This window comes from Trachypithecus francoisi, unplaced genomic scaffold, assembly GCF_009764315.1.
Source record: "Trachypithecus francoisi isolate TF-2019V2 unplaced genomic scaffold, Tfra_2.0 Lachesis_group2, whole genome shotgun sequence".
Lineage (NCBI taxonomy): Eukaryota > Metazoa > Chordata > Mammalia > Primates > Cercopithecidae > Trachypithecus > Trachypithecus francoisi.
In genome coordinates, this window is record NW_022681465.1 from 54,021,258 (window position 1) to 54,036,487 (window position 15,230).

At 43.8% G+C, this 15,230-nt stretch overlaps 1 long non-coding RNA gene across 4 annotated transcripts in view; it reads right to left on the reverse strand.

The window, feature by feature from the left end:
• The window catches only part of LOC117064958, a 40,188-nt gene extending 28,925 nt beyond the window's left edge, over positions 1-11,263 (reverse strand). For 2 of the 4 annotated variants that reach the window (XR_004429767.1, XR_004429766.1), the window contains exons 1-2: positions 10,446-11,263; positions 1,520-4,223 (exon numbers count right to left, since the gene is read on the reverse strand). This is a non-coding gene — a long non-coding RNA (uncharacterized LOC117064958). The remainder of the gene's footprint in view (positions 1-1,519; positions 4,224-10,445) is intronic. The other 2 variants (XR_004429769.1, XR_004429768.1) reach the window with 2 other exon arrangements.
• Positions 11,264-15,230: the final 3,967 nt, after the last annotated feature.

Consider the following 15,230-nt stretch of genomic DNA (forward strand, 5'->3'; position numbering starts at 1 on the left):
AAAGATGATGATGTATAATACTTGTATTTCCAAAGCCCCTTTAGGGTGATCAAAAACAGATAATGATAGCAACCTATGTAAATATATGTCAACAGGATGTAAATATAATTCCAGGCTTCGGGCCTTATGGGCATTCATTTAATGACTACATGGTACCAGGTCTCCTGAAGCATAGAAGCAGAAAAGCAAACCAAAGGCCTCTGGGATTCTAATTCTTACTAGTAATGAAAGGGAGATGAGGAGAGTGATGCAAGAGCCTTCTGTGAGTGATGTCATGACAACCTCAACATCCCTTGCTCTGTTCAGGGAACATGAAGACGCTTACCTGGCAATTGTCAGTCTCAGGTTCCCACATTCTCCATAATCTGATCTCACAATGCCTAACACATCTTGCATATGACAAATATCAACTGACCTACATTAGTGCTTTGAAAATAAGTTAGAGCTTAGATTCAGAAAGCCTTTTAATTCTTTTTTAATTCTTGGTGGGTAAGTTTCCTACTTATAGTCTTCATATATGTTCTTTTTTTTTTTGAGACAGAGTCTTGCTCTGTCACCAGGCTGGAGTGCAGTGGCACGATCTCAGCTCACTGCAACCTCCAACTCCCTGGTTCAAGAGATTCTCCTGCCTCAGCCTCTCAAGTAGCTGGGATTACAACATGCACCACCATGCCCAGCTAATTTTTGTATTTTTAGTAGAGACAGGGTTTCACCATGTTGTCCAGGAGGGTCTCGATCTCCTGACCTCATGATCTGCCTGGCTCAGCCTCCCAAAGTGCTGGGATTACAGGCGTGAGCCACCACGCCTGGCCATATTCAGTTATTTAATAGTTGGATCTACAGCAAGCTATGTAACAGACATCCAAACATGTTTGTCATGTTGACTCCCCAGTTGTAAGAACATGTTCCCTGTTGTTTCACTTTGTGGTTTCTAGGTTTGAAAAAAAAGTTTCCAAAAAGAGTATCAGAGTAAAGAAAATGCAGAATGATAGATACATGTAATTTAAGAAAGTACAAACATGATTCTCCAAGGAAAAAGGAGGATCTGGCATCAACTGAAGTCTATGTCCACCTAAAAGTAAAAAGCCAAATGGAGTTGTTCACTATAAATACATGTGTCCTTTTGCACAACGAAGAAATGAAATTTGCTCTCCCCACTCTCTCCACTGAGAGAACTGAATACAAATACTATTTTGAGTCAGAAATAAACCCCATAGCACAATGCAGGAAGCCATCCTCAGCAGAAGAGATGGTCTCCCAAGAATACTGGACCCAGGAAGGTGGTGAGCTTTTGCCCTACCTCTCTGCTCAAAAGACAGTTTATTCTCTCCCCCTTGGTAGATACGCACTTCTAAATCTCAGCCACTCACCTAATTTTCTGTCTTGTAAGCAAGTCTTCAAAAGAAGGCTAGGTTACTGAAAGATGGGCGCAATCCTTGAAAATTGCAGAAGTAAAGAACATAGGCACTTTATAACATTCTCTTCAGTAGGGAATATTCTGTGTTCCAGCAGTACCAACCTCAGGAGCTCCAAGATATCCACTGTGAAAACACGGGCAACCCTACTGGCCGCTGGTCTTCCTCTGAACAGATGAGAGGTCACTCCTGTGGAATGGGTTACACCAGTAGGCTCTGGCCACATTGCCTTCCATACACTCTACCCTTCCACCCTGTGGCAGGCACCTTTTAAAAGAGCTAAAAGCAATTGAAAAATGTACCAAAGGCATCAAGGTGAATTATCAGACTACTGTTCCCTGATAAAAAAACAGTAACAACAACAGATGATGGCTTTCAAACAAGCTGAGAAAATGAACTTTATTTTTCTAGAAGTTTTTTAAAATTTTTTTCCTAGTCCCAATGCACTTTTTACTTCTCTATTTATCATGCACTTTGTAACTGCCTCAATATATCTTGCCCTCCTATCAACTGATGAACTTCTTGAGAACCCTGCCCTATTCTTCCTATTCATCTTCATATTCACAGAGCCTTCAGTATAAGAGGAAATTAATAGACTCTCAATAAATGTTTGATGGACGGATAAATGTAGGAAAACTTAATGTACACCAGAATGCAACAGGAAATAATATCCAAAATTCTTGAGATAAAAATGAAAGACCATCAAAGTAAACCTTTCCCATGGCTAATCGTCCAAACATTAAAAGAGGACTTCATTGTTCTCCAGATGTCATCAGTGATTCATTACAAATAATTACATGCGTGTTCTAAATAATGGAATGTTGAAATGTACACTTGTCATCACCGGCACTGTCAAACATGTTGGACACGCCCAAAATAGCTACAGTTCATGTGACCAGGAAGACAGTCACATCAAGGACTCCAGAGGTGATAATGTCAGTGTCCCAGGAAAGTCTGGAAGTCATTGTCTTGAACAGGAAGACTTAAGGAAGCTGAGGGCAGTTTGTTCACTTGACCCCAGAGTTGGGTTACACACCCGCAGCACTTACTGAGGGAGGAAGTTGGAAGAGGACCTGGGGTCAGACCGCTGCAATGGTGTGAAGTAGATGAAATTTGTCTTCACCTCCTCTTTCATTGCCCTCCTTGTCTCCCCAGCAACCCTGATCTGTCATCCTTTGTAATCACAATGGCAGAGGCCCAACGGAGTCACTCATACTATGGTATAAATAACTCATTATGATTGTATAAATTAGGCTTCCAAAGCATTTGCCTTTTTAGTAGAAGCAGTGCTGTTATTCTGTGTAATAGCAGAATTTCTATCATCAAAATAGCAAGGGACATATTTGAGTGATGATGGTCAGTGCCAGCTTGAAGTTGAGTAGGCAGCTTGAAGTTGAGTAGGCAGCTATATACATTTTTTAATTTTTAGAAATTTAAGTCTCAGGCCTTGGATCTCTTGTGACTAGGTGACTATTCATGTTGGAAAAATAAACATTTCCACCTCCTAGAGTGGCTGATAGCAAGAGGGGAATCAGGCTTCAAACGTTGATCCGTGATTCTCTAGAGACCTCTAGTGGTCAGAAGAGGAACTCACTTTTGTTATGAACAGAAAGAAGACGAGGGAATGCTGACCAGTGAAAAATGAAGGCCTACAATCTGGTGATAGCCATTAAAGAAATATTTGGAACTTTCAGTAATGGAAGGTTTGAGTCATTTACTTTTCCATCTACTTTTTCTCTCTCTCCTTTCTCTTCTGTATCCATGCTACAATCTCATTTGCCTTAATGCCTTGGAAGGCTCTTGTCCTTAGTGTCCTTATTATCCATTTTCATTGCTTTATCTGGGTCATCCACACAAAGAAAACAGCTTGTCCTTCACAGGATCCATATTTCCCTCACGCAATCCATGGGCTCCTACATCTCCCTTCACCCTTGGCATCTCTTGATCTTGTTACTCATACCTACACGTGCTCCCAGATAAGCACAGGAATAGGTCATCGCTCTCCTTATCTTCACCCTTACTCTGCCAGGACAGTGTTTCTTTTTCTGCCATTGAGAAGAACTGTCCCAAGGGATTACATTTTAAGAGGTGGATTACAGTTACTGCTGGTTTTGTGGTTCACTGTGAAGCTCAGGAAACAGAAACAGCCAAGTTTCCAAGATATATATTTCACAGGAGAAGAGTCAAAAAAAAAAAAAAAAAAAGATTTAAAATGCCAAACTTTACAGGAAATTCAAAGACAACCCTTCCCAACAAATAAAAGTCATCCCCACAGATTTGTGGTAGAGGCAATATAACTATGTTAACCTGAAGCCTTTATAGGTAGACTTTTCAGCTGCTCTCTTTTGTTTACCTATCCCAATTTTTCTTATACAACTACTAAAATTATATAGATAAATACATCATATATTAAGATATATACTCACCAATGTGTACAAGAAGGGCATTCCTCTAAAATTAGATTGCAGCTCTTCCTGGCTTTGAAGTAATCACACCCCAGCAATAGAAAGAGGTGGAACATATCAACAGGAATGGGGTGTGGGCTACAAGTTCACCATCTATCAATCTTACCTGAGATCCGGCTTTGCCTTAAGGTTCAATTCCAAGACCATGAATAGATGTTTCTGGGTTTTTTTTAATCCCCACTGTGGATGAAGCCTTGCTTCCTTTTTCTGAGAGGTCTGAATTTGAGACTCCATGTGGGTCAGGTCAGTGATAGAAGCAACAGACCCCAAAGGACCTCCTCAATCTGGATGCACGTTTAGACAGTATCTTCTCAGTTACAGGAGCATAGGATTTCCTATAGCCCTATCAAATTAATTATTGGTCCAAAAAATAAACAGAAACTTAGTTATAAATGGTTAATTAATAGGCAGTTGTGTCCTAGTAGTTTATGGCCTCAGAGAGTTTTTTAAGCAAAGAGTTAAGGGGAGGAGAAAAAAGGAGCACGAAACCAACCCTTCCTTTGGTTGGCTCCCTTAGCTCACCTCAACTTGGAAAGAGCAGAGCCGACTGAACAACGCTTGACAATATTTCTGTGGCATTATCAAAATCCAGGGCCATGATCTTGATATAAAAGCAAGCTAGTTTCTCTGACACAAGTATTTGGTTATAACAGGGTGAGGCTCATTATAAAAACCACCCATTTGTTAATCACTAAAATATTGATTGAATGTCTAATATATGAAGGCTATCACAGTGAGTTTGCAAAAATTTTGGTTTTATACATTTTCCAAAACCATAAGAATGTGTTTATGTGTAGAAAATAAAAATTTAATGGTATTTGAAGAGCTAATACCATAATCTCTCTTAGGAAAGAAATCTTTCTTTTGGCTACAGTGCTCTGGGAGAAAGTGAGTCCCTGAAGATCTGAGGGTCATAAGAACAAAATAGTAAGGAGAGGGCTGTGCTGTTCTGCCAGTGCTCCACAGGATGACACGAGAGGGCTTTGGTGTTGCTCCAGGGTGAAGGAGGAGAAGGAGAGAGAGAAGTGCCAAGCAAGTCAGGCGGTGTGAGGATGGGAAGTGTGTATGGCCAGGAAGTCAGGGAAGAATCCACAGTGGTGAGCTGACTGACTTTTGAGAAACAAAGATGATAAAAAATAAGGATTGCTTTAAAAACAGGAACCGTAGAGTCAGCAAGGCTCAGATCTCTGCAGCGAAGCCTCCCCTAACCCTCCACCATCCACCCAGTGCCCCTCTCAGTCTGGAGAGTGGCGCCACCTACAGGGTTGTTCCCAGAGACCATTGCTTCTGACTCATTGCTCCAAACTCTTTCAGGCCCTGCCAACCCAGCCCATGCCAATTGCTCAAGTCTTTAGAAATGCATAAAAGAAACACGCAATTTGGTAAATTAGTAAATTCTTCTAATTCAGCAAATTGGTCACTCAACAATTGTCAAATTGGTTTTTGGGAAATTGGACAGCTTGTCCCAAAGCTGACAGAGTGTAATCATCTCCAGGCTCTGGCAAGTCGACCCGCCATTCCACTCAGGTCAGTGCTTTATGCTCACTCCTTCCATTCTCCTTTCTTTCCCTCAGTAAATGTCAAAGCGCCTGAAATTCAAGAGCCAGCCCTCATTCTCTGACAGAGGGTCAACGGTTTAGACTCAGGCCTGGAGAGATCATCTCTGACAGAAAGCTCATATCTACAGGTTTTCTTTAAACAAAAAGTTAAAAGAAAATGACTAACCAGGGCTACCCATAAAAAGAAGTATTCGGTAATGAGAGAGGCTACTATCAACCCAAGAAGATTATGTCAGAAGTAGGATAGAGTCCAGTGGTTGGAATTCATAACACTTTGAGATAGAAGTGTGTCCCAGGGTACAACTGCAAAGTGGAGTACATGAGGGTCAGTGGAGGGCCTGGCCTCCAGCTCCACCTCTGGTGCTGTGTCCACCAGCTGGGGAGAGAAGAATCAAGCCCATGTACAGCTCCTTTACTCCCCTGGAATCCTCTCATTGCATCATTCAACATTTCAGCCTTAGATGCTAGGAAGGGGGCAGTGCTTAGACCCTCTGCCCTTCAGAGAGACCATCTCATACTCTGTTGCTGAATGGGAGACCACACGGCTCCTCTGGACGACTCTTCCAGAACAGCCTGGGACTGAGCTCCAACACAGATCCTGGGTGTGGCTGGTTCACAGGCTTGGACTGCCCAGAGTAGAGCTGGCCAGAAAAAACAGGGCAGAAGGAATGTTGGTGGCGGGGAGGAAGCAGAGAACAGCATCTTCTCTTCTTACCTCATTCAGGGCCCTTATGACTATCTCTCTCCTTCACCAAGAATATAGAGAAAGGTAACAGACACTGAAGAGAGGTTTTACTGCAACAAACAGGAGAACTTCAGCTGGGACCATTACAATCACACAAAAATCCACAGAGCACATGACACCCCCTTTGGCAGCCCCCACACTGGACCCACCAACATTCTGCATCCTGAGAGCCAGAGACACGTCTGCAGAAATGTGCACCAATAGCAGCATTCAAGTCCCATGCTGGGAAAGAAGATGTAGGTAAGTGCGTATCTCAGACTGTTTCCATCCAGGTGGGAGGCAGACGGATGACCGACGTACCCAATATCACACCTAGGATCCCCCTGCTTGGGGCCATCTGAGCAGCGGAAACAGTTACCTTAAAGCTGGCCTCTGCAGATAGACTGAGAGCTTACAGAAGGAGGGCCAGCAACTCTATTCTCAAGCTTAACAAGCAGCTGGGTGTGGTGGCTCATGCTTGTAATCCCAGCACTTTGGGAGGCCAAGTCAGAGGAATCACTAGAGCCCAGGAATTCAAGACCAGCCTGGGAAACATGGTAAAACCCAGTCCCTATAAAAATTTTAAAAATTACCCAGGGCTTGGTGGTGTACCCCTGTAGTCCCAGCTACTGGGGAGGCTGAGGTGGGAGGATCACCTGAGCCTGGGGGTTTGAGGCTGTGGTGAGCCATGATTGCACAACTGCACTCCAGCCTGGGTGACAGAATGAAACCATGTCTCAAAAAAAAAAAAAAAAAAAAAAAAAGGCAATGTTATCATGAAGAAACAAAGGCCATCTTTGACCCTCTAAGGACATTTGGTGGGGAAGTAGATTTGTACAACTCAACATATATGAAACTTAAAGCAAAGGCCAAAAGACTAGTGCATGGCTAGTTCTCTCCAGCAACTCTTGGAGAGACACAGCCTATTATTAACAATTCTCCTTCTTGGCTCGGGAGCGGGCCACAGCACACAGGCAGCAGGACTGGATGCTCAGCATGGAGCTGCCATAGACCCACCGCCTCCTCTGCAGCTGCATGTGTGCTTTTCAGAAACCACCAAATTCAAAACCCCAGACTGCCAAGGTCAAATCTTCCGGGAAAGGCCGATTCAGCCTGCGGTTATTCATGTTTGAGGAGTTGTTCTGATTTTGAGAGGAGGTCTGACATTCCTGATACTGGGCGGGTTGGGGTCAGCCTGACAGGGACAGCAGAAAGAGACCCATGGTCCTGTGGGAAGCTAGCACGAGCCTGCCAGACACAGCCTGCTCGACTGTTTCCCAGACCTCAGCTCCTTCCATTGCCTGGGCTCAGATGAGAACAAGACAAGGGAACAGAAATAGTTCAGATTTCATCCTCCAGCCCCTGAGCTACAAAAGCTCTCAGTCACGCAGCCTCCTCCTGGAGTTCACAGCACGGCAGGCCCCAGATGGCATGAATCACCACTCTGTCGCCCTGGCTAGGCCCTGGTCTGGAGCGCCGTGAGAGTTCACACTGTCACCCTTGTTGTGAAGACAGCCCAGCACAGAGTGCTTCTGTCCCAATGGCACATTTAATTTCAAATTAAAGTTATAAAAGCTGAAAGTGACCTCTTCTCCTGGAAACAAAACTGTGAGTTTGAGAGGGAATTTGGCTCCCACAGCGGCCTTGTCTCTCTGCATTGGAAGAAACTTTTAAATGTCTTCCAACAAAAATCAGGACTTGTCTAGAGGGTTCCCTCTGTCACCATGCCAGCCCTCAACGTCTCTGCTGTTCATCAGCAGGTCCCCTGAGGCTCGTTCCACAACCACTCTTGGGAGTCACACTCTAAAGTGTGTCACACTGAGTTCCAGGACCCGGTCACTCCTCACAGAGCCTGAAAGACCAAAACCATAGGAGGACACACAGACAGCTTGAAGGTGACCAGCTGTTCCTCCCAGGGCTGGGCGGGCAGCAGAAAGCGTGCAGGAGAAGGAGCATAGCGCCGAAAAGAGTTCAGCTCTAACCACCCTCACCTCTCGGCCAGACAGGGTCCAGCAGATCCAGGGCGGAGGGACTAGGCTCCTTCCACAGGAAAGTAAATTCCTATGAGGTCAACAACCAGAGAATCAACCCATGTTTGCTGATCAGCTCTGATGCCCTTCACTGACTTAAGCCCCATGAAGAAAATGGAAGCACGTGGCATGGTCTTCAAAGAAGCAGCATCCACCAGCAACACAGCACAGGGAGGCGGGAGGAGGGAGTGGGGAGGAATTGGACTCCACATCCAGTTGGCCTGGGTTTAAATCCGATTCCACCACTGATTAGCTGGAAATTAGGACAGATTGTTTCTATCATTCTCTCATTTGCAAAATAAAGATCACAATAGGGCCAACCTTGTAAGAATTGCGGGAATTAAATGAGTCTATGCACATAAGGTGCTAATGTATATAAATGTTAGCTATCCATTCAAAAACAACAAAATATTCAATATAAAGCCAAAATCAGTAATATCACAGATGTGAATCTTAGCCCACATTAGCTCACAAAGCTAGGTGGGTAAGAAGGACCACTTTTTCTTTTTCTCTTTTTTTTTGGAGACAAAATTTCACTCTTTCACCCAGGCTGGAGTGCAGTGGCATGATCTCGGCTCACTGCAACCTCTGGACCCCCGGGTTCAAGCAATTCTCCTGCCTCAGCCTTTCGAGTAGCTGGAACTACAGGCACCCCACACCACACCCAGCTGATTTTTGTACTTTTAGTAGCGATGGGGTTTCGCATGTTGGTCAGGCTATTCTGAAACCCCTGACCTCAGGTGATCCACCCGCCTCGGCCTCCCAAAGTACTGGAATTACAGGCATGAGCCACGGCACCCAGCCTTTCCATTCTCTTTAAATCAGTTTGAGTCCAATTCCAGCACACAGAAAATGCTATCACAGTCCTGCTGGGGTTCCCTGCCTCCCAGGGCTGAGCCGTACACGGCACTGGGACATCAGGAAGGCGTTCTTCATCCATCTGATTTCTGCTGCAGTACCTAATGTCCCGGCCCACAGGATCCCGTCACGGACAGCAGCTCTGCCATCTCCTGGCCTCTCTTGGGGATCAGCAGCCTCTGGCCAGGCTGGAGACCTTGTGAAAGGGTCCAGCCCCCCCAATACTCCCTGTCCCATGTCTGAGGTCTTTCTGCTGGCCCAGGGCCCTGCCCAGATTTATCAAGCTTTATTACCCTTGTCCCCTTTGAGGAGTCTCTCTTTTCTCTTCTTGCTTGTCCACAAAGGTACCATCCACAGCCCCACCCCTTCCTCTCCATCCCATTCGGGACAATTGACACAGTCACTGGACAAAAGGCAGGAAGATTCCACTTAAGCAGTTTCTGTTATCATCCCGGAGGTAAAGATTCCAAAGTCTTGCCAGCCACCTGCTTAAATGGGGAAATGGAACATGCAACAAGCACAACACAAATCAACATCCCAAGATAACATTCCGCTGCTGTAGCATGCCAGGAAATAAATGTCAAATTGTGCCTGACTGAGGCCAGGTCACCAGCAACCAGAACTTTTAAAACATAATTGTGTTCCTTATCATCTTGCCTATGCAAGCTTGGGGCAGGGTGGTGCAAATATATGGTCCCCTCAGCAGTGTGGAGGGTTGTAAGGTTTCCTGGAGGGAAACTGACTCCTCAGCAGGGCTCTGACACAGGAAAAAGAGTTAGCCTGGAGAAGGAAAGGAAGCTGGACATTTCATCCAGGAGCTGCAGCAAGGACAAAAGAAAGAAGGTAAGAGTCATGGAGGAATAGAAAGAGATGCAAAGAGTATTTCTGGAACCCAAAGTATCAGGTAAAGGAGTGCCCTGGTGGAGTAGCCAGGGGCAGCCACCAGAAAGCAGGGTGACCTGCGCTAAGCAGCTTGACCATTAACACTTGGGTCTGGCTTTGAGACCAGGGAATGAGGACCCTGGGTGGTGTGGCAGGAGTTTGCAAAGCCTCAGAGTGAAGAAACATATTTAAAGATAAGTAATTTTTAAAATTCTGTTTATAATAAGGTAAATGTAGGTTTATTAGTAAGTAAAATGTAAAATTTTAGTAAACTGTAAATATAAAAGAGGAAAATGTTTTCACTTATAAACAAGATGTCCCATGTTCCCTGGGGATTATATTTATCCTCTTCAGTCTCTAAGTGTATTTCTGTAGCAAATTTTGAGAAGCTGTTTACATCATAACTTTTTAAAATAAAATCAGGATTCCTAGTTTAAAAAGAAAATACATTTTTCATAGCTACCCAGTAACACACACATATGTGAAACAAAAATTTTGCAAACATTACTTACTCTCGTCTTATAAGAATCATCTGGGCTGGGCATGGTGGCTCATGCCTGTAATCCCAACCCTTTGGGAGGCTGACGTGGGACGATCACCTGGAGCCAGGAGTTGGAGACCCGCATTGGCAACTTTGGGAGACCCCAACTCTACAAAAAAATCAAAAAGTAAAAGAATGATCTGTTTTTTAGCCTATTCAATCCTAATTTATCCCACTTGATTTTTTTCTTTAAAACTCTGGTCACAGAGGACTAGTCTGACTTCATAACCCAGTGATGGGCCACTACCCACAGGAGAAAAAGTGATGCCATCGTGGATTTGAAGCCATTGAAGGAATATCAACAAGGAAGGGCCTGGTTGGATTGTTACTTTAGTAAGTTATTCTCTGGGTTGTGTGGAGTTTGAGGCAGATAAATGGAAGGGAACTGATCACGCAGGGGGTTCTTTTGATTCTCAGGGTGATCTGCAACGAGGGCTCACACGACAGCAGAAATAACAGAGACAAAGAGAAGGCGATGGCCGCAAGGATCGAGGAGCTAGAATCAGGAGGACTTGATACTGGATTGGTTGTGGATCTGAAAGAGCGGGGAAAGTCCAGAATGGCTCCCGTTTCTGCCTCAGCACTGATGCACCATCAACTGAAAAGAGAATGAGGCGCACAGGTCTACATGGGCCACTGCACTCCACCCTGGGTCACTTTGCATTTGAGGTGCCTGAGGATGGCCATGTGGAGACAGCTGCCATTTGTATATGCAAGTCCGAATCTCTAGGGGAAAATCAGAACCATATTAATACTTTGGAACCATCAGTATTTGAGTAGCAATTAAAATTTAGAAAGTGAGTGTGATTCGCCACGGAGACTCCCGTAGTGCCCAGCACACAGAAGATTGCTTCACCTATCTTTGTGTATGTTATCACATGTATAAACTATTTTACATACAGAATTCATTGATTAATGTGATATTTTACCCATCCCCCCACCACCCTGCACCACACACACACATGCACACACACATACCCTGGAAACAAAGTTCACAAGATAACCCCAAACCTTACAGTGGAACTCAGTGGGAAGACACAAGATTGCCATCTGGCCCATTACACCAATGTGTGCCTCCTCTTTGGTATGTGTGTAGCTCCACGAGGCTGGCTGGAGACACACCTGCCAGTTTATTGCTGTGCCCACACGTTCAATTCTGTGCTCAGCATAGTGCCTGGAACATAGTAGGCACTTACGGAGAATTACAGAATGAATGAAGCAGTAGTCCTGCCTCCACATTTAACCATCACATCCATATATCAGTGTACTTTGGGGTCAGAATTTATGTGTGGCTGATAAAAGGGGGACCCTTTTATATTAGAAAAAATGCTCAAATTATGAATAAATAACGGAGACTGCTTGGAAATGTGTCTAATTTTGGGCAAGATATGACATCAATTAGTTCTGTATCTAAAATCTCAATATGAAATGACAATAAAACAATCTTCTAAGTGAGAATACGATTACTATATTGCTAACAAATGTAAGCGTCGTGCTTGACTGAGTTAGATGAATAATTCCCCTGTTGTGACTAAAATGAATTTTCTTATATGAACACATTACTTCACAAAGGTGTCATGTTACATAATTTTTAAAACTATCAAAATAACTGATTCAAAAATATTTTAAGACTCTTAAAAATACCTATGTTAACTATGTAGTAAATAATACATTGATTACATCAAGAAATCATTTTATTTAAAAAAATATTATTTCAATTTTTTATTTTAAATAAACATAAACAGCAGATGCTTAAGATAATTTTGTGTATTGCTTGTTGCTAAGATAAAAAACCATGCAAAACCATCTTTCAAATTTCTTACAAATGGTTTTTAGCTTGATATTTCAGTCCTTCGTGTACACATAGAAGGACCCTAATCATATCTTTATTGATAGAAACATAGAGACTATCAGCTCTCAATACTGAATTATGGTATCTTTAAGAATACTTTTGTGTGGGCCGGGCATGGTGGCTCACACCTGTAATCCCAGCACTTTGGGAGGCCAAGGTGAGCAGATCACGAGGTCAGGAGATTGAGACCATTCTGGCTAGCACAGTGAAACTCTGTCTCTACTAAAAATACAAAAAAAAAAAATTAGTCAGGCATGGTGGTGGGCGTCTGTAGTCCCAGATACTCGGGAGGCTGAGGCAGGAGAATAGCGTGAACCCGGGAGGTGGAGCTTGCAGTGAGCCGAGATCGTGCCACTGCACTCCAGCCTGGGCAAGAGAGCAAGACTCCGTCTCAAAAAAATTTAAAAAAAGAATATTTTTGTGTAAACAGGGCCATATGTGTCTGTGTGAACCTTAACCTGAACTCCCAAAGGGCAATCAGCATTTGAAACATCCTAACCAAGAATTATCCCAGAGAAGCCTGCTGTAAGCAGCTTTAAAGATTGCTTTCCAAATCTGCATCAGAACACTGCTTAGCATAAAGGATGTTACATAAATTTTCATTGGTAAAATAAGAAGTGCTCCAGATATGTGGTCAGATGAAAATTGTATGCAGGCACCTCAACTTTTGCACAAACGAAGTATAAAAATCTCTACCACTTTCAGCTTCAGTGTGAGACCCCAGGTCTCATCTCACCTTCTACCACTTCATGATGGACTTTGTTACCTGTTCAAACTCGAAGCTTTTCCTCCCATTCCAAAAATATTGTTCTGTTTGCCTTGAAATGAACTTTCATGCAGGGTACTAGTCCAAGTGCCTGAAAGGACAAAGACTTCATCAAGTTTACTGGAGCAGACTGCATGATTGCTTACTAATAAACATCCAATTATACACTAGAATTCTACCTGAGACTTACTTTCACTGGTACGTAACACCTGGTGACTAAGGTGTGAAGAAAGAGAGATCCAGTTACCACTTCCTTCTAACTGTTGGAGGCTACCAGTAATTACCACATAAAACAAACCAATTTGGCTCACATGAGTTCTCAAAACTGTAGCTGAGAGACCAGCAAGGAGACCCAGAAATAATCTGACTGTGTCCCTCTTCCAAATAACTGGAAACCCGATCCTTTCTAAAGTCAGAAGAACCTCAGAAAAAGTATATATAAGATGAAACGCAGAGAACAACTGAACTAATCTAGCCTTCACATTACAGAGGAAAGAACTTCAACAGAAAGAAGAAACTAGAATCTTGCAGGAAGCAAGTGATGGTGCCATGCACTGTCTCGACACAAGCCCAAGCCAAACAGCAGAGAAGGGTCAGCCCCCTTCTGTCTTGAGTGGTGGATCACCTTTGACTTCTCTGTGGTGATTGGAGAGTAGTAGAAAAACATCCACTCAAAAGCATTGTCCCGTGGGCTGCCATTTAGTTGTGTATGTTCTGATGTGCATTCTGGGTTTGAATGGATGAAACCGCTAGAAGAAATACAGAAAGACCAGGATGTTTGTTGAGAGTAGGTCTGCAGCTGAAATTTCACCATCAAGGGCTCAGCCTTTTGGAGTTAGCATGACTCTCTTGTGTATAAAGATACCACATTTATTCAGCAAACATTACTTGAGCACCAACTGTAGGCCAGGCACTATACCAGAAATGACATAGAAATGAAAAAGACATAATCCAGTGGTCACCAGTCCTGGCGAAGCAGCATGTTCTCAGGAACGACTTCACAGGATTTCATTTATCTCCTGTTTTCCTCAGTGACAGGAAGGACCTGGGACAGTTTCTGAGAAAAGATTACTAAGGGTAGGAGTACAAAAAATGTGCCAAAAAATAAGAAGAAGAAGGGGAGATACTGAAAGAGGTTCCCTCCAGAGGCAGGCTTCACTGCCTCACCACAGTGCCCTAGGACCATCCCCAACCCTAATGGAGGCAACTGCAGTTATTAGTGAGGTAAGGGATGAAAGGCTGTTGGTAAGATGCAGCTCCAATAGGGAAAGAGTAGCTCTTGTCTTGGAAAGAAGAGAAATGCCATACTTTTTCTCTGAGCATTGATGCTGTTTACTATTTTGTCCTAAGTCCTTTCAGGGAAAAGAGGCTTCTTCCGTTCCATATCCATAGACCACATGAGCTCAGAAATGCCTGGTGTTCATGCCCCACAATGTCTCCAGCGAAACAGAGGTAGATGAAAGTCAAATGCATCCTGTCTCTCCTGCCAAGTTCGAAAACAGACCCAGATCGGGGCCAGATGTGTAAATCAGGCCATATCGTATTCTCCCCCTCCAGAGCTCTGCTCCTCTGAGTCACTCAGAAATGGGGGCAGGTAAATGTTGAATGGCTGAGGAATTTTTCCTGGAGATAGAGGAAAGGGTTTTCAACTCAAGGAGAAAGCCTGAATTTTCTGGTGCTCAGGATTAGGCTTGCCCTTGGCAAAGGACTTAGAACTGCTTGGAAAAAGCCAAAAGACTTGTTAGACATCAAAAAACTCGGAACAATGCTTTAATGATTTAAGTGTAAGTGAATCTTTGACACATATGGATTAAATTTCCCTTACTGGGCACATGCTACAACACTGAAGAAAAATATTCCTGACAAGTCACATGCTCAGTGCACCAAATGAGTGCAAACAATGCAACAGATCACCCATGAGGTCCAATTGTATGCCGTCTCCCAGGCCCTTGTCCAGGCTCCTTTGTAAGGGGACCTCAGAGTGGGCAGGAGGAACACAAAAGCACTAACCCCTCAGACTCCTTCCCCTGATCCTCTCCATCCTACCTCCTCCCAGGACGGGGATCTAAGCCTCTGGCTGCAATACCAAATGCATTCGACTGAATAAACTGAGACCTCAAAATATATCAAATTTGAGA